Source organism: Aquarana catesbeiana, linkage group LG04, assembly GCF_042186555.1.
Source record: "Aquarana catesbeiana isolate 2022-GZ linkage group LG04, ASM4218655v1, whole genome shotgun sequence".
Taxonomy (NCBI): domain Eukaryota; kingdom Metazoa; phylum Chordata; class Amphibia; order Anura; family Ranidae; genus Aquarana; species Aquarana catesbeiana.
The window spans coordinates 203,552,341-203,576,738 of record NC_133327.1 but is presented as its reverse complement, the minus strand read 5'-3'; positions in this window follow the sequence as shown (position 1 = coordinate 203,576,738).

The window sequence follows — 24,398 nt, the reverse complement described above, 5'->3', positions numbered from 1 at the left end:
AGGAGGGGGGCGGAGTGACTCACACACAGGAGCTGACAGGCAAGGATGGAGGGGGAGAGGGGAGAGAGGAGAGCAGCGAGCTGTAGGAGGCACATAACCTGACCATGGTATTATGGATCAGCAGCCATGATTACCATGGTCAGGACACATATGGGGACATAGAACCAGGCAGGATCAGCCAGGTTTTTTACAGCAAAGAAACGGAAAACTGGAACTGCACAAGCACTATGCGGTTTAACATGCTTTAAAGGAACATGATTTTTTTTTTTTTTTAGGGTTACAACCTCTTTAAGTATTGCTACAGCTAACCTGTGCATAGGAAGGTTGGGCCTGCTTAACTTTCTCCCACGGGCATTGGCAAGCAATAAGAGATACAGAGAGGAAAGAAGAAGAAAGGAGAAGGGAACAGCAGGCATTTTCTGGAGGCTCAGTGTGCCCAGAGAGAGCCATGCTACTGATTATCTGTCTGTGATAGGGTTAGTGTCCCTCTTATGTTGGGGAAGTGCTGGTATCTCTTTTATCTGTGCTTCTGCTAGTCAGACCTGTTATGCCCCGTACACACGATCGGACATTGATCGGACATTCCGACATCAAAATCCTAGGATTTTTTCCGACGGATGTTGGCTCAAACTTGTCTTGCATACACACGGTCACACAAAGTTGTCAGAAAATCCGATCGTTCTGAATGCGGTGACGTAAAACACGTACGTCGGGACTATAAATGGGGCAGTGGCCAATAGCTTTCATCTCTTTATTTATTCTGAGCATGCGTGGCACTTTGTTCGTCGGATTTGTGTACACACGATCGGAATTTCCGACAACGGATTCTGTTGTTGGAAAATTTTATATCCTGCTCTCAAACTTTGTGTGTCGGAAAATCCGATGGAAAATGCGTGATGGAGCCTACACACGGTCGGAATTTCCGACAACAAGGTCCTATCACACATTTTCCGTTGGAAAATCCGACCGTGTGTACGGGGCATTAGAGTACAGAATTTGAGCCTGGAACTACTCAAGATATTGCATTGAAGAAAATAGAGTTAGGCTTATTCAGGAAGTAATGCAAGTTTACCGCTTTTAAAGTTGTTTGCAGAAGATAGTCCTGCACTACATCTACAGTGAATGATCAGCTTTTCAGTGCCATTTATTTTCAGTTTCCACTCACATAAAAAGAGAGCAAATTGATATATCACCTAATAAAGACACTGATAGCCAGTGCTTCTTGGAACCTGTTGCCAGAACCTGCATTGTATTTATGTATTTGTACCAGAAAGCAATGCCAATGATGTTTATCTGTAGCTACAGTGGATTTGAATATACCTTCAGCTGAGACACTGCTTGATACTGCTAAAGTGTCTTTGCAAGTGCATGTGACTGTATAAATGGACCAACAGACTGCTGGTCAAGTACCAGTAGCGCCATAGGGTGTAAACAGTTACCAGTGAACGATTGGCAAGTACCTGTTTCTGCTATTTGTGGAAGATCATCCTTACACTTAGCTGACTTTTTCACAGCTACCTGTTCTGCACTTAGGATCCTAAAGCAGGCCAGTCGATTTTCAGCATTCCAGGGCCCTTTTTCAACTTGATGGAGTAATATGCTGTTTCATTCAATTTTGCCTACATGGTATCAACAGGATGGTTAGATGCAGACACAATTTTAGCTGTTTTATTAATGGGACAGTTATGAAATTCATTAAAAGTGTTTGTTAAGCCACTGTGTAAAGTACACGCAATCCCCTCTGTTACAAAACCTTCTATGCCCCAGTGTTTGTGCTCTGTAAAAAAAAAATTGCCCTTTACTACCTTATTTAACAGCGCCGCTCAGCACTCATGTGACTCCTCACTGATCCCTCTCTCAATCTGACAGCTACAGCGGGAGGGGCCGAGAATTCCCCACTGACATCAGTCAGGAGGAGGGGAGGAGAGGAGGAGAGCAGCGAGGAGTCACGTGAGTGTCGAGTGGTGCTTTGAAATAAGGTAGTAATGGGCATATTTTTTACAAAGCACAGACACTGGAGCATAAAACATTTTGTAACAGAGGGGATTGCATGTACTTTACACAGTAATTTCAGCAGCAGGAGGGGGGGCAGGGCCTGACACAGAGCTGACAGGCAGGGGGGGGCGGACAGAGGAGAGCTGCAGATAGCTGCGGCTGATGGAGGCACGTAAACTGACCACAGTGTCAGGGCTCAGCAGCCATGATAACATGTGGTCAGTTTACAGAGGGGAGGGTAGAAACTGGCAGGATCAGCCAGGTATTTCAGCTGATACAGGGGGCCAAATTACACAGCACAAGCACTGTGCTGTATAATATGCTTTAATTTAACAGAATCTAATTTTGTTTTGTTTTTTAGGGTTACAAACGCTTTATGGATGGAGGCAGTGAAAATAATTTTTTGCCTAAAATTCAGCCATTTTATACGAATTTTCACAGGAACACAAACATTGCAACTGCAAATTACAAAGTGAGACATTTGTTTGATATGAACTACAACAGGCCCTAAATTTGCCTGCTGTGGACATTTATATTTGTTTTGTGTATATATTCTTCACTGGCCAATGTGACAAAAGGAAAGACTGTTTTACCAAAATTAGTTAGTTGTAGTTGGGTTTACTTCTCCTTTTCCATTCAAATCATAAGATCTGTAGCTGATGTATGTAATTATCTCTGTTACTGGTCTGTATTGAGTTGTCTAGTCACTAACCGGATCTATCCCAGAGTTGTAAACTATTAAACTATTTTACTCAAAGGAGAAGTATAGCCAAAGCTTTGTGCTAGCTTGCTTACAGAAAATAAGGTGAAGTCTTGCTGCAAAGTGACACTTTTATAAAAAATGTATTTGCAATGAAAATCAGGTTTCCTCATGTTGTCTCCTTTTTTATTTACTTATCTATTTATTAATTTTTTTGGATTATGTGTCTGACAAGCAATGCTTCATCTTTAATGTAGAGAATGTTTTATTTCTTATAAAAAGAGATCTTTCCGGGATGCGTTAAGATTACATGTAAACATGAAGGACTATGCAAGAAGTTGATACAACATTTTTTTGTTTGTTTTTTTAACATGAATCTGAGCCAAGTGCTATTTCAAGATTTATGGAATGTCAAGATGGTCATCAGTATTATTTCAGATTATTTAAAAATATTCAAGAAAGACTATACAGGCCATGGTAGGATGAATAAGCTATGAAACATTTTTTACATTACATTACAAAACAACTCTAATTGGATTTGATTGATTACTAGTAGCCCAGCCAAAACCCCAGTTTGTGCAAATCAGTTTGTACAATGTATATCTCTTAGCTATACCTAAAAATGTAATAACATTTAGGGCCGATTCACACTTGTGCATTAAGGCAATGCACCTGCTCTATGTATAATGTGTTGCCACTCATTGTAAATGGCACCCCAATTCACTGTGCAGTAGAAAGCAACACACAATTCACTGCAAAGCACCACTCACATATCATGTGTTGCTGCATGCTGCATTGCTAAAAAAGGGCCATGTACTTTTTATTGTGACAATTGACAGCCCATTCCTAAAGAATGGGCTACCTTAACCCAAAGCATGTTAAAGTGGTAAATAGCGTGCATTAAAGTCTATGTTAACCCAAAAACATAAAAAATGGATCTTGCTCCTTTAAAGCATGTTATATGACACAGTGCTTGTACTGTGTCATTTGGCCCCCTGTAACACCTACAAAACCTGGCTGATCCTGCCAGTTTCTACCCACCCTATGTAAACTGACCACAGTGTATCATGGCTGCTGAGCCCTGACACCGTAGTCAGTTTACGTGCCTCCATCATTCACAGCCCTGCTCTCTGCTCTCCTCTGTCCTCCTCTCTCCCTCCCTCTCTGCCTGTCAGCTAGGAGCTCCTCTCCTGCTGCTTGAATAACTGTAACATGTATGCACCATCCACGCTGTCTCCTATTGCAGTGTCCCGATCTGTGTGATTTATAAAAATAAATTATTTAAATACCTCATTTCAGAGCCGAGATCCGCAATCACATGACAGGCCGGCTCTCTCCTCCTCCCCTCCCAACTGATGTCAGTGGGGTAATCTTGGCCCCGCCCGCTGCATTTGTCAGATGGGGAGAGGAGAGAGCCAGCCGGTCATGTAATCATAGATCTCGGCTCTGAAATTAGGTAATTTCAGCATTTATTGTTATAAATCATGCACAGAGGGGGACTGCAGTAGGAGACAGCGCTGATGGTGCATAAATGTTAGCATGGCTTTACAACCACTTTAGGCCTGCACCACCATAGATCACTAAAGTGTGAATAAGCCCTGACAGCTTTGTCTGGTAAATTGTTAGCAAAGTTAAATATATATTTTAGTAAAGGAGGTTTTCAACGTGACAAGTTTAATAAACCTATGCCCAGGGCTTTTTTATTCAGAAAATAGGTACAGGAACTCCCCCCGTCCCTTAACCAGTTACCATCCGGCCCATAGCCAAACGACGGCTGCAGGGCGGTTTGGATAAATCTGGGAGGGCATACTATGACGTCCTCGCAAAATCCTGCTCTCGGGGCACGCACCCGAGACCATCCGTGACTCTGCACCCGGCGTGTCACAGATCACGGTAAATGGCAGCTGATCGCGGGCATTTACCATGTGATCGCTCTGTCAAATGACAGAGCAATCACATGTAAACAAACATGTCATGACGCCGGTTCCTCTCTCCCCTCTCTGTACCGATTGGTACAGAGGGGGAGGAATCGGATGGCAGCAGCGTGTGGGCTCAGCAATGCCCTGCACTACTCTGCAATGCCCTGCAATACTCTGCAATGCTCAGCAATACTCTGCAATACTCTGCAATACTCTGCAATACCCTGCAATACTCTGCAATGCTCAGCAATACTCTGCAATACTCTGCAATAATCTGCAATACCCTGCAATACTCTGCAATGCTCAGCAATACTCTGCAATGCCCCACAATACTCTGCAATACTCTGCAATATCCCGCAATACTCTTCAATACCCCGCAATACTCTGCAATGCTCAGCAATACTCTGCAATACCCTGCAATACTCTGCAATACTCTGCAATGCCCTGCAATACCCTGCAATACTCTGCAATGCCCTGAAATACCCTGCAATACTCTGCAATACCCTGCAATTATGATTATTATTATTATTATTATACAGGATTTTTATAGCACCAACAGTTTAGCTAGGTTGGGGACAGGACAGAGATGAGATTTTAATGCCCTGCAATACTCTGCAATACCCTGCAATACCTCGCAATACTCTGCAATACCCTGCAATACTCTGCAATACCCTGCAATACCCCGCAATACTCTGCAATACCTCCCAATACCCTGCAATACTCTGCAATACCCCGCAATACCCTGCAATAACCCACAATACCCCGCAATACCCTGCAATACTCCGCAATAATCTGCAATACCCTGCAATACTCTGCCATACCCTGCCATACTCTGCCATACCCAGCCATACTCTGCAATACCCAGCCATACTCTGCAATACTCAGTGATACCCAGCCATACTTTGCCATACCCAGCCATGCGCAGCCATGCTCGGCCATACTCTGCCATGCTCTGCCATGCTCAGCCATACTCGGCTGTACTCGGCCTCTGTATGTGGCCAGACTGTGGAAGTCTCACACATGTGGTATCGCCGTACTCAGGAGGAGTACGAGAATCTATTTTGGGGTGTCATTTTTGGTATGTACATGCTATGTGTTAGAAATATTGAATAAATGGACAACTTTGTATTAAAAAAAAATGCGTTTTAACCACTTCATACGACATCCTTGATTTTGTGCGGGGATATCTGAATGATGCCTGCAGCTACAGGCATCATTCAGATATCAGCTTTTTCAGCCAGCGGTTCCCTACACCATAAGAACAATCATAGCAGTTGTTCCGCTGCTTGATTGTTCTTACGGGAGGCGGGAGGGGACGTCCCCCCCCTCCTGCCGCCCTCAGGTGCTTCTACCGACTCACCGCTACGATCGAAGCCAGGATCTTTTTTTTTTTTTTTTTTTTATTTCAGGCTTCCCAGCCTAGAGGTGAGATGTGGGGTCTTATTGACCCCACGTCTCACTGTAAAGAGGCCCTGTCATGCCATATTCCTATTACAAGGGATGTTTGCATTCCTTGTAATAGGAATAAAAGTGATCAAAAAATGTATTTTTTGGAAAAAAGCATCAAACTAAAATAAATAAAGTAAAATGAACAATAAAATTATTTTTTTTTTCCCCGTGTGCTCGCATGCAGAAGCGAACGCGTATGTAAGTCCCACATATTAAAATGGTATTCAAACCACACGTGTGAGGTATCGATGCGATCAGTAGAGTGAGAGCAATAATTTTGGTCCTAGACCTCCTCTGTAACTCAAAACATATAACCAGTAAAAAATTTTAAAGCGTCGCCTATGGGGATTTTTAAGTAGCAAAGTTTGGCGCCATTCCACGAGCATGTGCAATTTTGAAAGGTGACATGTTAGGTATCTTTTTACTCGGCATAACTTCATCTTTCATATTATGCAAAAACATTTGGGCTAACTTTACTGTTTTGTTTTTTTTTCAAGCACAAAATTGTTTTTTTTCCCAAAAAAATGAGTTAGAAAAATTGCTGAGCAAATACTGTGCGAGATAAAAAGTTGCAACGACTGCCATTGTATAGGGTCTTTGCTAAAAAAACATATATATAATGTTTTGTGTGTGTGAGAAATAACCTGCTAATATGACAATTTTGTGGAAAAAAAAAGAAAAAAAATCTTGATTTTGCAAAGAATTGTGGGTAAAATTGACAACTTCAAAAAACTCATCATGCATCTTTCTAAATACCTTGGAATGTCTTCTTTCCAAAAATGGGTCATTTGGGGGGTATTTCTACTTTTCTGGCATGTTAGGGTCTCAAGAAATCAGATAGGCCGTCAGTACTTCAAGTGTGATCAATTTTCAGATATTGGCACCATATTGGTCTCTATAACTTTCACAAAGACCAAAAAATATACACCGATTTGGGTTATTTTTAGCAAAGATATGTAGCGGTATAAATTTTGGCCAAAACATATGAAGAAAAAATTACTAATTTGCAAAATTTTATAACAGAAACAAAGAAAAATGCATTTTTTTACAGAATTTTTGGTCTTTTTTCTTTTATAGCGCAACAAATAAAGAACCCAGCGGTGATTAAATACCACCAAAAGAAAGCTCTATTTGTGTGAAAAAAATTGTCAAAAAGTAATTGTCATTCAAAATGTGAGAGCACCGAAAGCTGAAAATTGGTTTGGTTATTAAGGGGGTTTAAGTGCCCAGTGGTCAAGTGGTTAAAAACACCCTCTGAACCGCATCAAATAGTGAGTGTGGTCAAATTTCACTAACAGTGGGAGGGTCTTAACAGGGCCATTAATTACCAGGAGTGCATTATATACAGAGTGCAGAGTTCAGGGAGGGGGTTATACACAAACTGCCGAGTTCAGGGAGGGGGTTACACACAGACTGCAGAGTTCAGGGAGGGGGTTACACATAGACTGCAGAGTACAGGGAGGTGGTTACACATGGACTGCAGAGTTCAGGGAGGGGGTTACACACAGACTGCAGAGTTCAGGGAGAGAGTTATACACAGACTGCAGAGTTCAGGGAGGGGGTCACACACTGACTGCAGAGTTCAGGGAGGGGGTTACACACAGACTGCAGAGTTCAGGGAGGGGGTTACACACAGACTGCAGAGTTCAGGGAGGGGGTTACACACAGACTGCAGAGTTCAGGGAGAGGGTTACACACAGACTGCAGAGTTCAGGGAGGGGGTTACACACAGACTGCAGAGTTCAGGGAGAGGGTTACACACAGACTGCAGAGTTCAGGAAGAGGGTTATACACAGACTGCAGAGTTCAGGGAGGGGGTCACACACCGACTGCAGAGTTCAGGGAGAGGGTTATACACAGACTGCAGAGTTCAGGGAGAGGGTTACACACAGACTGCAGAGTTCAGGGAGGGGGTTACACACAGACTCCAGAGTTCAGGGAGGGGGTTACACACAGACTTCAGAGTTCAGGGAGAGGGTTACACACAGACTGCAGAGTTCAGGGAGAGGGTCACACATAGACTGCAGAGTTCAGGGAGAGGGTTACACACAGACTTCAGAGTTCAGGGAGGGGGTTACACACAGACTGCAGAGTTCAGGGAGGGGGTCACACATAGACTGCAGAGTTCAGGGAGAGGGTTACACACAGACTGCAGAGTTCAGGGAGGGGTTACACACAGACTGCAGAGTTCAGGGAGAGGGTTACATACAGACTGCAGAGTTCAGGGAGGGGGTTACACACAGACTGCAGAGTTCAGGGTGTGCTACTTAAATAGTGCAGAGTTTAGCGGTGTTCTACACATAGTGTGCAGAGTTCAGCCTTCTTCCACAGCTGCTTACCTCTGCATCCTCCATCCACATCTCATGTTTACCCCTCTTCAGCTCTGACCTCTGAATGCAACCCCCTTTTACTGCACCCATCTCCTCCCCATCTCCTTAAAAGCTCCACCATCTTCCATATGTCTTCTTTTTGTTGCTGTATTAGGCTGAAGCACCCCGGCCAGCTCTAGTACCTCCCCACATACTGTAGTTGGTATACCTCCCAACTTTTTGAGATGAGAATGAGGGACACCTATCAGCAAAAGTATGCAGGCATAGGACACACCCCTTGCCATGCCCCGTTAAAGGAGAATTGCACAAAAAACCAAGATTGGTTAAACTCACAAGTGCTTTTTTTACCACTACTATTCCTTTATATTGGCTTTTGGAATTTAAGAATGCAGCAATTTAGAAATCAGATGAAAGGTTTAGTGCTGGAAAATACTTTTTGATACTTAAAAAGTGCATTTTATATACATCTATATAGATAAGACCAAAATGAGGGACAAATGAGGAGGAATGAGGGACAGAGGGACATTGCTTCAAATCGGGACAGTCCCTCGAAATCATGGACAGTTGGGAGCTATGTAGTTGGCTCCACCTCTCTCACTTGCGGGGGAGATCATCCAGTGGTGATGTTGGCATTTGCACTGCACCCGTGTACCTGCATCTCCCTTGTCCCCATCCTTCACTCAGTGGGAGCCACTCAAGAGATCTGATCTGTGGGAGCTGTTGGGGATCAAGCTGTCACTTGTAAGCATAGAAGCCGGACTTTTGTGTTTTTTAAGTAATAGTGGTCAGCGGGGAGCAGAGGGCCTGAGCCAGAGGTGGTGGAACTGAGTTCCACCAGGTTCCAGCTGAAAAAAAGCCCCGCCTATGCCTAAACATGTTAAGACAATGAGGAGATTACAGGTGTCTTGCTTAAAACAGGAATTTGTCTTCCCTTTTTTTTATTATTTTACTGACCTGTGCTGGAAAAAATACATAGATATAAGGTTGAAATGCTGTGCATAAAGATCTGTCATACTCTATGAGCATTACTGACCAGTGTTTGTGACACTCACTTGTCTACAGAAGCTATATGCTAGACAGAATCCCTTCTTCTTGCCCTCAAACCCCTTATCAATAGTGACAGGGCTGACTGAAAATGAGCACACTATGTGATAGCATGAAACACATATTCAAAGCACTTCCCTGACAGAGACATGAAGCTCTTCTTATTGAAACCCTAGCTATGCTATCATCATATGATTTTATATGCGCTGCACCGTTTTTTACATTTGAGTGTTATTGGGCTTCAGAATTTCCCAGGTGTTAAGCTGGCATATTCATTTATTCAGTAGTATTATAAGGTTTGCGCTGATTGTATATTTCTTTATATATGCACTAATGGCTTTCACAATTTGATTGTACAATCCCTTGAACAATGGCATCACTTTCCTGCGTTTAAGTAAAGATAAAAGCCAGATAGGTATAAAAGACACAACTAAATGTAGCTAGATATCAATATTAAATTATTAAATGTATTTTTAATGTAACTAGTGTGCATTTCTAAATTTGACTTTGTATCAGCCTCTTCTTTTACCCTATACAGCAGCATTTACATATGGGAGACAGAGAGGCAAGACTAGGAGCCATTCGGGTGTGCTGCATGCAAATGCACTGACAAGGAACATGTTCATAGGAGGAGTATGCTGAGCGAGCAAATAAATGACCTCGTAAGTCTCCTGCTGCTCCTTCCCTCCAGTTAGGGTGGAGAGAAGGCAGGTAAAATGGCTCTGGTTCTGGCTCTGGCTCTGGTTACACACATTTTATCTGTGTATTTAACTGTGTGCCTGAAATTGAAATTGAAATTACCTACAATAACTAATATAGGTTGTTTTTATGTAAATAGCATGGCTCAGTTCAGTCCCCACCCATTGGTCATGCCCCTCTGATGCATTTTACCCAAATTGGGCATAATCGTAGAGGTCTTCCCTTTGATTAAGCCCAATTTAGGGGAAACGTGTCAGAGGGGTATAAGCAGTGGAGCTGAAGCTAGTGAGGCCTGAGTTTGGAATGGTTGTGGATGAGTGGATTGGAAGTCCTGAAGTGGAGGGGGAGCTGAAAAGACACACACACTTTGAGCTGTGCTATTTGCATAAACACAATCTATATTAGATATTTGTCTATAAATTATTTAGTCTAGTGTGCCTATACTACCACAAACCTCCCACAGGCACCCAAAGAACAAATAAGAGGCGCTGAAAATCAATTAAAGTGTTCATGTGCTTCAAACCAGTGATGGTGTGACCCCCCTAAAGGTGTCCTAGTACCTTAATACATTCAAAAAATGAAAGGTGAACAGAACCATAAAATAAGAAAGCAAAAAATAATATAAAACACACTAAATGTGCTTTGGGTGTGTTTCAATACAATGATGGTGTGACCCTCTCCATATATAATACTCACAATCAATAACTGAATCTCTTAAACATAAATACCAATGCTTCTCCAGTGATGAAGGTGCAGGGGGGCGTGGCTGTGAGACGTGACACACAGCGATGCGATCCATACTGAGGGAGAGGAGTTGTAATTACACGGAGGCACGGAGGATTATCAAGGGAGGTGGTGAGATTGAAAGCTTTGCGCCGGCACACCTCGGGTCCGCCGTGGCCATTTGTTGCATTTGGTTCCACCACATACAGTTTGATGTGATCTGCACCTTACTTTGGCTGGTTTTTATCGTTTTAAATGTGAGTGTGATGTTAGAAGATTGCAGTGGTTTTAATAAAAGTGTGAAACTGGTTTACACTATTGGTGGACTCATTATTTCTTTCATGTGGACCCCATGTATAAACAATCACCGTGGAAACAACGATTGATCCTATTACCCGGGTGTGGTAAATAAGCGATTTTTGCCGTGCATGAGAGTGCTGGCAAAATTAGTCGGTGAGTGTTATTCTTGAGGGAGTGGAAGCACCGTGCACCAAGGGAGAGGTGGAAGATACACATTATCACCTTGTTGCATCAAGATTGATCACTTTTTTAGGACACTATCCATCACGTGTGATGTCATGTCGTTTTTTGGACTGATTGTTTTTTGAAAGTGAAGTCATTGCATTGGATTTATTTTAGTGCATGCTTAGCATGAATGTATTGCACCTTCATCACTGGAGAAGCATTGGTATTTATGTTTAAGAGATTCAGTTATTGATTGTGAGTATTATATATGGAGAGGGTCACACCATCATTGTATTGAAACACACCCAAAACACATTTAGTGTGTTTTATATTATTTTTTGCTTTCTTATTTTATAGTTCTGTTCACCTTTCATTTTTTGAATGTATTAAGGTACTAGGACACCTTTAGGGGGTCACACCATCACTGGTTTGAAGCACATGAACACTTTAATTGATTTTCAGCGCCTCTTATTTGTTCTTTGGGTGCCTGTGGGAGGTTTGTGGTAGTATAGGCACACTAGATTAAATAATTTATAGACAGATTTATTTTAAAGGGGCAGCTTTACACTAGCTGTGGGGAGTCGGTTCACCACACATTTTACATCTCTATATATACACATATATGGATTTGTGATTTCACCTTCATTCTTGGGTTGTAGCAGGCGCGGTGGAGATATTATTGGTGGGTAGGGCAGTATCTCATAATATCTTTATATATATTAGATATTGTAGGTAATTTCAATTTCAGGCACACAGTTAAATACACAGATAAAATATGTGGCTGCACTCTGTAATGTTAACCATTTCTCATAATAAGGTGCCGGCTTCAGTTCAGACCCCGCCCATTGGCCATGCCCCTCTGATGCATTTTACCCAAATTGGGCTTAATCGTAGAGGTCTTCCCTAAGATTAAGCCCAATGTAGGCGAAAGGTGTCAGAAGGGTATAAGCAGTGCAGCTGAAGCTAGTGAGGCCTGAGTTTGGAATGGTCGTGGATGAGTGGATTGGGAGTCCTGAAGTGGAGGGGGAGCTGAAAAGACACACACACTTTGAGCTGTGCTATTTGCATAAAAACAACCTATATTAGATATTGTAGGTAATTTCAATTTCAATTTCAGGCACACAGTTAAATACACAGATAAAATAGGGAGGGAAGGAGCAGCAGGAGACTTATGAGGTCATTTCTTTGCTCACTCTGCTCACTTCTCCTATGAACATGTTCCTTGTCAGTGTATTTGCATGCAGCACACCTGATTGGCTCCTAGTCTTGCCTCTCTGTCTCCCAGAGTAAATGCTGCTGTATAGGGTAAAAGAAGAGGCTGATACAAAGTCAAATTTAGAAATGCACACTAGTTACATAAAAAATACATTTAACAATTTTTTTATTGAATATCTAGCTACATTCATTTTTGTCTTTTATACCTACCTGGCTTTCATCTTTACTTAAACTCAGGAAAGTGATGTCAGATGAGTCAGATGTGCTCCTTTTGGGACCAGCCCCTAAAAGCAGAGGAGGAATCAGCCATAATAGATATTGGTCATGGCTACTTATTAATTTACAATTTTTTTTTTGCATGTATATTAAAGTGAACCTTTCTATTTTCCTAACATGTAAAACTAATGGGACCTTAATGGTCCAGTCCATCAGCTGTTTTAAACACATAGTGTTTTTTCCCAAAAGCAGATTAAACAATTTAAAATTGTGTCCAAAGTCAACAACCAAGTCCTCATTTCTATCCACCCTCTGAGCACTGACACATGACTGTCATGGGAAGGGCAGAGCTGTCTTTGATGAGCAGTCTATGATAGACATCTTTGTTTCACCTTCTCTATTTTGTGACAGAAAGAAGATGCTAACTCCAAAATGGTAACAAGTAAACCATTCTGGGAATAAGCTGGAGTGACGGTTTTATTCACTGATTATGCAGCTTATTGTTTATAAGTTGAACAGTTCCCATTTAATACATTTACTTCAAACACTGGCAAAGAGAACATTTCCTTTAAGTATTTCCATGAAATATTAATAGAAACACTTTTGCTATTACTATAGCAATTCTGTTTCTTCTGTGAAAAGCTGTTTTTTTTTTTTCTTGAAACCTGAGGGGGTAATTAACATATTGTGCACAAGATAAACTAATGGTATGCTATGAAAACCCATGGATCTAGTGAAAGTTTGTTACATTTATTGAATACTGACTGGAAGAATCTATTGGCTGCCTGCAGTGCGTATTAAAAATTTAAATGACACCATATGACTATAAGTCGTAGGGTCCCCTAGAAAAGTCACTATACCTCACAGCCGCTTCAAATTAGTGAGGAAGGTTGTGTTTGGATGAAACTGTGTGAAGTGGTGTATGAAGCCATTGCCACTGCTTACAAATAAAGATTATTATTAGATACCTCTGTTCACCATGACAACAAGCTCGCACATCATGAATATAATCAGAACAAATGCAGAACATCAAAGCATATTACAAAAGTAAATCAAATACCAGAAAATGTAGCTGCAGGTATAAAAAAGATAATTGTGACCTTCAATTTCATGTTATAGCTACACTAAAATCAGTGAAAAATATTTTAGAAATGTTGTTTAGTAATTTTTCCCTGAGAAACTAAAACTGGTAATGAAACTAGCCAGTAAAAAGTAATTCTGCTAAAACTATTATTCATTTATTGGTTGAATGAAAGTGAATTGAATCATCCACTATCATTTACAATGACACAGGAAGAGTGTGACTCTCTGTTTAGCTTCAGAAATGTTAGGTGGTGAGTGTGACAGGGCTAAGAAGGCCAGGAAGAAGGTCGGATCTCTGGAGTATAGGATATAAAAATACACTAGGAGGATCAATTTACTGGCATCCACCAGTATATATCTTTTTTTTAATATAGTCTCTAATGTGCAACAGTACACAAAACACAGCATACTAGACATAACTTTAAGATAATATGTGCCATATAGGCATTGTACACTTTCAACTGTTTTCAATATTTTAACAAGATATTAGTGTAGTTCTATTCCCTGTGCTGTATGTTTGCCTTACCTTGTAATGATGGGCTCACATATTATGGCTGAAGTTTGTAGTATCATGGCTGATCCATTGCGCCATGTCCATGGTTTGCTACAGCAAGCCTATCCCTATTGGCCAAAACGACAAGAGTACTTTCTGTTCCGGGTCATGCAGCATCCAATGCATGCATTGGCATCCAATCTGTGCCGCATCACAAATGTGGGAGTGCTGCTTAAAAAAAAAAAAATTTCAGCTGCTGCATAGTATGCCCTCTGTGTGTCTTTGGATGTTCTGATTGCTTATGTCTGTGTCAAATCGAATTACTTTTGTACTAGTGATATATATATAATTATATATTAATTGTTGCCCATTCTTAATATGAATTGATATAATAAAGTTAATTTTACATTCGAGGAAAGGCTAGTCTTGGCTGGTGTCTGTATTGCCACATTTCTTTCTTTCCTAAGTTCATGATTATGTCTGTGGCAACACCCACCCATATGGCAGGATTTGGCACCCTCAGTATCTAGTGAACTCCCACAACCAATTTTATGATTTATTTATTTCAAATTGAATTACTACATCTGAAGAGCACTGTATTGAGAGACCCAGGGACTCTGGGCTATGTAGTTTTTTTACAGGAAATGTCCATTCTTAGACTACAGACAGAGGTCATGCATTAACCTGTGCAGTGCCATGTTGCATGCCTCATGTTTGAACACAAACAGAAACATCTGACACAGCAATGTGAGGATTTACTCTTCTATAGGTTTTGCATACAGTGCAACAAATGACATCACAAAGCAACACGATCAATGCACATCTTATGCAGGTGAAAAACACAAGTTGCAGGGAGGAAGGTTTATAATGCCTTTAAAGTGTAAGTGCAGCCATATTTTTTTTCTTCAAAATTTTGCATAGAACGGGGAAGGCTTAGAGAGTTTCCTCACTGCCTGTCAATCTGATAATGTTTTACCAGACAGCAAGTGAAGGGAAATCTCCAACAGCAACATAACAATTTTAACTATAATAAAATTGTTATTGCAAATTTTCCCTCACTTCCTGTTTTGTGAAATCATTGTCAGCGGGTGAGAAAGTGAGAATAAACCTCTCTAACAGCCTGAGCCCTGAATGGTAGTAAAAATCCAAAAGGAGTTTCACTTCTTTCCCACTTTACATACACTTTAAATAGCAGTCACAAAGGTTATCTATCCTTGGTCCATCAGTACAGATACAGCCGATTATATCAAGCTAATATAACTATAAAAGCTGGAGGTCAGTCTTATAAAATTATGTTTCAACTTGCTGGGATCCTGGGAAAATAAGAGACATATTGCTCTAAAGTGAAGATTATATTCATAAATTAAAACTGAAGTCTAGCCAGACAAAAAAAAGACCCAGATAATGCATTCTGGTATTGATTAATACATCATTTAATGCATTTTTCAAATGTAAGCAGCAAAAGTACCTGCTTGGTGTCAACTTGGTGTCAGCTTCTAATAGTCCTGAATAGAGTAGAGCTCATATTGAGGAAAACAGCACAAGAAACCAATCGGTCAATCAGTTGGGCTTCAGTGCTCATAGAAGGAAAGTCTTTCTCCTTTTTTTTTACTGGAAGAGGGGGGACACAACCAGTATGTGTTACTTTGCAGCAAAAAGGCATGTCTCCTGCCTTGCTAGACATATTTGTACTGTGTGGCAGAGCTTGGAGTTTCCTTTAAATGGGCCCAGTAAAAACACCAAAAGTGTCTGCTTATGAGATTATTAAACCTAGGACAATATAAGTATAGGAAAAATAGATTCTCCTTTACCTATACAAATCTAAAGAGAATATTGAGTTTACCAAGCAAACATTTGATATAAAGTAAATCTGATTAATTAGTTACCAGTTTTCCTGAGATAACTAGCCTTTGTGACCTGCTGATGAGGTTCTTCAAGTAATTTATGCCCTAGAAAGCCTAAAGGTGCTCCTTGGATTTTGGGCCCCTCTGTGTGGCTAGGCCGTGGTGCAAAAGTCTCATGCATGTGGTATTGCCACACTCAGGAGGAGTAGCAAAACTTGTCTTGGGGTGTATTTCTAAGTATGCTAATATTGTGTGTTAGAAATATCCTATTCATTGACAGCTTAGTGTAAAAAAATACATTTTCATTTTCGTTCCTGCATTTTCCAAAAACTTGTGGCAAGAAATTACATTTTTAAAAGACTCACTATGCCTTTCAGAAAATACCATGGAATGTTTTGAATGTTTACTTTCCAAAATTGGGTCATTTTGTGGGTGTATCCACTGTTTTGGTGCTTCAGGGCCTCAAAAATGTAAAAAGGTAGTCTGGAAATTAGATGCATAATTTATGCCCCTGGAACATGTGAAGGTGCTCCTTGGATTTTGGGCCCCTCTAGACATCTAGGTTGTGAAAAGCCTCACAAACGTAGGGTCCTCATACTCAGGTGGCATAGCAGAATGATTTGGCATCTAATTGTAAGTATACCCATGCTGTGTGTGGGAAATAAAGTGTTAAAATTACAACTTTGTGAGAAAAAAATGTATTTCATTTCTTAATTTTCAAAAAAACTGACAAAAATTACAATTAAAAAAACCTCACAATACCTCTTATTAAATAACTTGTACTGTCTACTTTCCAAAGGGGGTCATGGAGCAGTTGTACTGTCCTGGCATTTTAGGGCTTTAAGAAATGAGATAGGCAGTTAGTACATTAGGGCTGATATGTTTTCAAGTAGATATTCCATAGTTTGTAGACTCTTTAACTTTCAAACAGACTAAATAATATACAGTAGAACCTTGGATTCCAAGCATAATTTGTTCCAGAAACATGTAACAAATACAAAGATAAATAGCAGCGCAGGTTTCAATGTAAATAATAAACAACAAAGTATATCATCAAAAAAGTCCTTTGAGCAATATATAGCTCTTGGTGAGGAATATACAGTGTGTTAGCAGGGCAGCCTTGGAAAGGGAGGTGAAGCCACTCCAATATGTAAAGAGAGAAAAACAGCAAAGGCGCCTCTTAGTAAGATTGTATAGTTTAATGACAAAATTCCATTAAAATCACTCACATGTAATGACATGTTAGTGAGGCACACGGGATGACAGTAAAAGCCATAGGTGATCTCTGCACTCTATCCGATGGAAGGGAGCCTTGTTCCTCTCCGCTGTGGGCTTGTATGTTTGGCGCAGACTTCCGGGATGCGATTGTGATCCAAAACGAGGCTTGCACCTCAGCCAGGCAGTCGAATGGAGGGCTGGAACGCAGAACACTGGTATGGGCTGTACTGCCATTAAGCAACGCGTTTCCGAGCATGCGCTGTGAGGCGCGCTCCTTTTTCAAGCCAAGGGAGATGGATTTTTTGCAGCCTATTTAAGTGCTTTCTCAGCACTGCCACCTAGCGGTCACCATTAATAATGCAAGTATATAGCTATATCTTGATTAAGGGGATAAAAAAGAAAGGAGGAGATTGAGATGTGCATATACAATGTTTTAGGTTAACTCTCCACAAATACTGGGTAATAGATCATTATTAGATCATTATTAGATGCATTATTACAAATATACACACATATATTTAAGAAGAGTAAATCTAGGGTGGGGAAAATATTTTTTAAAAATTATAAAATATAAATAGGTGGACACACAGTAAAATTGAATATTGTTGGGGAATTATTAAAAACTACATTCAATGGACATGATGAATATGACTGGGATAAAGAGAGGAATTGTGAGGATAATAAACAAAACTGGGTATGTATACATATATACATATAAACATGTATACATGCATAGACTTGATATGTGTTGCCACTAAAAACGATAGTTGGCTAAAACTACATCAATAAAATATGTTATTATTATTATATTGATTCATTAGGTATTTTGTTATTATTGTTAAGCCTATTAATATTTTGAAATGAACAGGATACAACAGGATACAAAAAGCAAAAGCCAATATTATAAAATGCCCGAGATTTCAAACTCCACTTGCACTTGCACTATTAATGGTGACCACTAGGTGGCAGTACTGAGAAAGCACTTAAAATGGCTGCAAAATATCCATCTCCCTTAGCTTGTAAAAGGAGCGCGCCTCACAGCGCATGCTCGGAAACACGTTGCTTAACGGCAGTACAGCCCATACCAGTGTTCTGTGGTCCAGCCCTCCATTCGACTGCCTGGCTGAGGTGCAAGCCTCGTTTTGGATCACGATCGTATCTCGGAAGTCTGTGCTGAACATACAAGCTGACAGCGGAGAGGAACAAGGCTCCCTTCCATCGGATAGAGTGCAGAGATCACCTATGGCTTCTACTGTCATCCCGTGTGCCAGACTAACATGTCATTACATGTGAATGATTTTAATGGAATTTTGTCATTAAACTATACAATCTTACTAAGAGGCGCCTTTGCTGTTTTTCTCTCATTCCAGAAACATGCTTGTAATCCAAAGCACTCATATATTAAAGCCAATTTTACCCATAAGAAAAATAATGGAAACTCAGATGATTCATTCCACAACCATGTATTCATAAGTCCTCCAGTTTTTTATTCCATATAAAATGATTATAGCAATGTGATGGGTTGTACCTTCATGAAATGTAACCATAGTGCTACACTTAAAAGGCACCTCTCTTCTCTTTTATACTCAGTTGTGTCCTTATGCAACTCGTATATCAAGACATCGCTCGTTTATCAAGTCAAAATTTATTAAAAAAATTTGCTCGTCTTGCAAAACGTTCTCAAACCAAGTTACTGGCATTCCAAGGTTTTACTGTACACTGATTTGGGTTATTTTAACCAAAGAAATGTAACAGAATATATATTTGACCTACATTCATGAAGAAAGAGTATTTATTTGCAAATTTTTAAAACAGAAACTAAGAAAAACGTGTTATTTTCACAATTTTTGATATTTTGTTACTTATATAGCTAAAACAGTGGCAAATAATTACTTCCAAAAGAAAGCTCTATCTGTCTCAGAAAATTACAAAAAATTTAATCTGGGTACAGTGTTGCATGGCTAAGTAATTGGCGTTTAAAGACTTGAGGTGCTTGATAAAAAAGGCAACAGCATTTGACCTTCTTTTCTGGAAATGACCAGCCTAGCACACAATTATTCAAGTTGGTATACCCAATGCAAGAGTACTCTGCAGCTAGAGGGGAACCAAAACAGCATGATGTTGTGCAAAGGAACAAACAACAAAAGATTCAAAGTCAAAGGATTCCAAGAATTGAAAGGGTTAAAATATGGCTGACAGACAATCTATGTTAAACATCATGCTTGATTATGAACCTCATTCTCACCCAAACCTCAGCAAACTGACAGGCATATCAAGGCCAGTGTTGGGGGCAACCAAAAGGTGTGTAGTCCCCAGATGTCGCATGGGCATCCACCCAATGGAAGGGATGACAGGCCACTGGTTCAACCCGTAAGGGTCAGTGATGTGGAGAGGCCCCCAATGGACCAGACAGAGTACTCCAAACTGCCGGATGATGCAGCTGGTGTAGTCAAGTGGTGTGCTGGATGTAACGTCGTCAACACAGAGCACTGTCAATCCGACTCACCATCATGAGGCTTGGGATGAAACGTAGATGCAATGGTAGAGCAGATGGAAAGCTGTCAGCAGGCTGTAGTCATGACAACACATTTCAGGCATGGCCCTTTATCAAATTATAACCCTTTCCATTCTTGGAATCCTTTGGCTTTGATTTTACAATACATTTTTTTATCACAAACTGTGGCATAGACATTTTTATGTCTTTTCTGAGGACTTTTCTGAGGTATGCCTCAAGTGGTTTGTAGCCATCACACCCCGAGTGCTGGATTAAGAGGAATCTTTGTTTGATCGTTGTTTGTTAAAATTAAAATTTGACTGTGGTAGGATATATATTCCTGTACATAGAGCACTTCCTGTGCAGTAGTCCACAAATGAATGCTGCAAATGTTTTGCTGGTAAGCTCCCCGTATCCTAATTTGGCAGACAACATAGGACAAGCTGAATTGCAAAGTAAAAGCAAACCTTTCCTGAGAGACACATGGCAGCTGTCATTGCCAATCCCATTCCAAAGGTGTTAGTTGTCTGGCTAGAAAACATACCAAATAATTTAATAAGGTTTGAGTCAATGACCTGGAACACATAAACATAACTGTAAAGTCAGACATACTCATTTGTATTCATATTCCAGGATATGGGACACAAACTAATGAAGTAAGGGGTAGGGTGAGCAGCCAGGAATGAAAAGTAGCAACAGCAGTCTCCATTAATCTCTTAGGAAAGGTTGCCTTTAAATGCATCATCATGTACCTTCTATTCCTTTATGCCTTTGCGCAAGTTTTTTATTAATTCTTTAATAAGAAGGCCAGAAAAACATTAAAAAAAAACGTTGCCTTTAAAATCAGTAAAGGGCAAGTACATTCATAACTGCTACTTGGATGTTAGGTAGGTGCTTTAAAGAGCAAATACAGTAAATCTCTACCCTCCCTGTTGGTTTTGTAATTTGTATTTTATTTTAGAAAGTTTGAAGTTTGGAGTCAATAAAGGGTGATGCCCTTTACTGACTTACTTAAGTTATTAAAGATGCAAACTTTTGGTATAACTTAGATACACGTTTCAGGCTTTACTCTACTACTGCTTTCTACTACTACTGTTATATTATAGAAAATTTAATGGAGGAGTGGGAGCACCCAAAACTACAACATGAACAGTGACGTCCATCCATACGGGACGCAGGGGTGCCACCCCCCCATCCATGTGTCTGGCCCCCTAATCTACATGTGGGGCACTGGATACATGGATTCCAATATGTTTTTTTTTTTTTGAGGCACGCGATTAGAGCCGGAGGCTCTAATAGGTATCATAAAAAGGGTCGGCTCAGGGCGCACCTGCTTGTTTGACAATAATGAAAGATTATTCACTATTGTCACACTGATTCTCCTCCCTGCTAATCAGGAAGCGGCTCATGAGACCCATCACCTGATTGGCCGCCTAGGAGGAGGGAGGAGAAGCACAGTGCACAGAGAAGAGGAGGGAGGAGACACATGGTGTGATGCAGGGCAGGAAGAGATGCAAGGGAAGCCCTGAGCTGCTGCGACCTAGATGGGGTAAGTGCGGAGCCGGTGACACGACCAGGGGAGCTGGTGGGAGGTGACCTGGCGACCAACCGGGGGGGGGGTTGCTGTGGGTGCATTGTTTGCCACCCCCCAAAAAGTATACCACTAGCTGCGACTGAACATGAACAAGAACAAAGTTCAGATCGTGGGGAGATCTTATTGAGTGCACCTTCAAGAAAAAATACATAGTCAGCAAAATATTCAGATCAACATATTCTACTTATAATTGAAACATATCTCTTTAAATATATTTTAAGATGCTTCTACTCTAACTGCCTGGGACCTGACTTTGCATTGTCTTCACATAATTTGCTACACACCTAAGATTAGGAGCAAAATCTGAAGAAGGAGTTGTTTAAGCAGCCTAAAAGAGAAGGGACATAGGAAGTAGATCAGCAGTGTGATGTTGCTAGCTCAACGAGCAGGTAGGCATCATCAGGAACTTGCAAAGTGGATAATGTCTGACTGTATAATAATGCAAAAGTATGTGAATCAAAACATGACTATGAATAACAGCACAGTGCTTGTGCTGTGTAATTTGGCCCCCTGTATCACCTGAAATACCTGGCTGATCCTTCCTGGTTCTGCCCTCCCCCCCTGTAAACTGACTATGGTTTATCATGGTTGCTGAGCCCTGACACCGTGGCAATCAGTTAATATTATAAAGGGGATTGTAGAAATGACACTCCATGGCTAAACAGACACTTTAACCCTCCCCTTCCCTAAACCCTATCACTTAACAATAATGCTTGCCCTTAAAGTAGTAGCACCCAACTTTTTAAAAGAAATGTATTATGTTAGCATACTCACAGTTTCCCTTGTCCTTTTTTGTGTAGAACCACTTATATTGTTGCCTGCTTACTGTCACCAACTCCAGGTCTTACAGTGTCACTACCTGAACTTTCAGGAAGAATGGGGGCATGTGCCCTTTTCACTTCACTGCACTAAGGGGAATAGCTTTCTGCCCTAGGTTTTGCCCTATGTGTTGCTTTGGATGCGGCCAGCATCAGGTGAAAGTCCACATGCAAAGGAGCTTTATGGGCTCCTTTAAGAGAATGGACCTATCTAAAAACAGGAACGTGGGAAACAATGATTTGGGCAGAGGAAAAACACATGAACCTCAGGATTTTAAAGGCTAAGTCCACCTTATATACCAACATGTAACATGGTTCAAAGCTGCTCCTAACCCAAAACCTTCAGAGTTCATGGGTTCTTCTTCCAAGTCCTGCCACTTTTTCAGTTTTGCATGACTGTGTATCTACATAATACATAATATGTGTTTTTTATTAACAAAACACAACTACAATTTTAGAAGCATTGTAAAGTAGTACCATCATTATACAATGCAGTTTAAAGGCTATATTCCCCTTTTCAGGGAAATATACTATGCAGTCAAAGGGTACACCAGCAGGTATCAAAAGCTGTGCAGCTTTGTAAAATGTTCATTATTTTTATTGTCATACCTGTAGGCCTTTCGAACTACTGGAGGTTTAGCTGAAAACTCCCAGTTAGCAACCTAAGGGCTAGTTTACTCTTGCTTCAAAACGTGGCTTCGGACAGGCTTTGTTAAAGCTCTCTGGACATCAGTCAAAGTCCCTGTCACTAAAAAAAATTGTTAGCTTACAGCCCTGTTTACACCTGCTTTTGCTTGGTGCTTCGATGAGGCTTCGGCGAGGCTTTGTGGGGCTTCGATGAGGCTTCGTTGGGGCTTCAAGTGAGCTTTGCCATAGACTTCTATGGAGGCTTTAAAGACTCTTTGAAGCCCCACTGAAGCTACATGGGTATAATTTTGAAAACAAACCCGAAACAAAGCAAAAGCAGGTGTAAACAGGACTGTAAGCTAACCATTTTATTTAATGACAGGAACTTTGACTGGGGTTCAGAGAGCTTTAACAAAGCCTGTCCGAAGCCTTGTTAAAGCCGAAGCAAGTGTAAATGAGCCCTTAATGTCCTGCCTTTTTGCTAAGATGCAAAAACTGTTGATTTTCAGTCCAGTAATGCTGGGAGTGAGTGTCCAACAATTTTCAGATCCTAGCAACAAGGATGTGGATGTAGCAGGACGTGGAGGTTGCTAACTGGGAGTTGTTTGGACAGGTTTCCTGAGGGGGCCAAATGGCCTACAGGTATGTAAATAAAGCAATGAACCTTTTACAGAGCTGCAGAGGTTTTTAAAATCTACTCAGGGTCTTGACTGCATTGGCTATTTTCTGGAAAAATGTGAACTTAAGCTTTAAATAAAGTTAAACAAGGTTAAAGGAAAATTGTGTTTAAATTAAAAGTTGAAAGAAAAAACAAGGAATTTCATAACATTTTCCACCATGTTTGATTGAGTAATTTAAAATCTATCTCCTTTTTAGTCCATTAAAATCATTTTATGACTTTGATTCTTTTGTGATTTCAACAAGAAATCGAATTAAAAGTTTGATCACTCCCCCAAATTGCCATGTGTAATTCCAGCAGTAATCTGAACCATCCAAACGTTTATCCTAATATCACTTCACGCTAACCCATAACTCAATAACTGACATGCCCTTACAGTAGATTGCAATGCACCAAGATCACAGATTCAAAAACTACCAATAACACTAACCATAACCTAACCTCCAACCAAATTTTTTGCACAGATTATAGGGTCCAGCCAAAAAATGCAACAATTCACGTGTCACAACATATTTTAAAAACACATGAAACTTCATGCATATTCCAGCCTAAGGGAAACAAATTATGTGATATCTCCTTGTATGGCCAGATGAAGAGGGGAACATCTTTGGCTAGCTTCATTACGCTATCTATTCAAAAATACTCCCCAGTGTCACATTTCAGTGTACATTACAAAAAATGTAGTGTTCAATAAATAATAAAGCACGATTTTTATAGCTTATGATGCAATTATATCCAACGTTTACTGTCCAGAACAGTTCTTTTCCCTACATAATGTTGTTTTCTTATTAGT